At 36.2% G+C, this 1,111-nt stretch overlaps 1 protein-coding gene across 1 annotated transcript in view; it reads right to left on the minus strand.

Annotated features, from left to right (window-relative positions):
• LOC101861970 (cytochrome P450 2D26) overlaps window positions 1–551 on the minus strand; it is a gene marked incomplete at its 3' end in the record, with an annotated part of 19,285 nt that extends 18,734 nt beyond the window's left edge. The window contains 1 exon segment of the mRNA XM_005104174.3: window positions 437–551.
• Between the last annotated feature and the right edge of the window lie 560 nt (window positions 552–1,111).

The raw sequence follows: 1,111 nt of genomic DNA on the forward strand, positions 1-1,111 counted from the left end.
GATAAATAAGCACAATAATAATTGAATTTTGTTCGTTAGTGTATTATGATGACCAATGCATCCGCAGAGGGTTATATTTGTTAAAGAAAAATAGAATAAATATAATTAATAATTTGTGGTTTCTGTTATGGCCAGCGACCCCCTATGATTATAAAACAGAAGTATTTGCATTCAAAAGATTGTAGAAATGCACATTTTATTTTATTTTTATTTTTTTAAAGTTTCTTTAAACCTTTAATATGAATGACATTAACGTTGTGCTTGCATATAATCAAATTTAATTTTAGAAAAAGGTGAAAGAGCCATTTTTTTCCTTTGAAAAATCAAAAATGTGTTTTCTCCTAGGTGAATTGTTCAATAGGCTCAACGTTAAAGATAGACGACAATGAAATAGAAATGCCAGCCTGTAAAATAATTAAACATAGCATTTACCCACCTTTTTGTACCCTGTTTTTAACAAATCTGATCACATATCGAATATCTGTTTCATATGCCAAAGAATTCAATTTATTTCTGAAAAATGTTCACTCTCTCAGATAAATATTTTCCAGCTTAAGAACTGGAACCGTTTTAAAGGGTACTTTTCAATAAGTCCACTGACATTCGCACCAGAGAGAGGGGAAAGCAATGCAATAGACCTAGAGCACTCCACTTAGACTGAGATCCAGTTACCCCCTTGAAGAAATAAACAATGGCACAGATCGCATTGCAACCTGCATCGGCCCCTTCACATCTGCATAATGTTTGCTGCACGCACATCAATCCTTCTATCTGTGTGCCATTACATGAATATACACACGCCTCTGAGCTGAGATCAAGGTAAATTTTATACCGATGAGTGTGTCATGCGCCCACTCAAGCATCTTCCTTTGCCAACATGGTTTATTTATATTTCAGCCCGATTCCTAGAATATCAAAATTCGGTCGAGCATGCCGCCACGAACGCCCAAAAATACTGTTAATGGGGGTGTACACGGCTTGTGCTATTTTGCAGAATGTGTATGATACCGTCGGATTGTTCTGAATTGATTTGTTTGTTTGTTTAGTATAGGGTTTTACGGCGCTCGCAACTGCATAAGGTCAAATGAGCGCGCGGGACACACCTAATACT

This window comes from Aplysia californica, unplaced genomic scaffold (genome assembly GCF_000002075.1).
Source record: "Aplysia californica isolate F4 #8 unplaced genomic scaffold, AplCal3.0 scaffold00408, whole genome shotgun sequence".
Lineage (NCBI taxonomy): Eukaryota > Metazoa > Mollusca > Gastropoda > Aplysiida > Aplysiidae > Aplysia > Aplysia californica.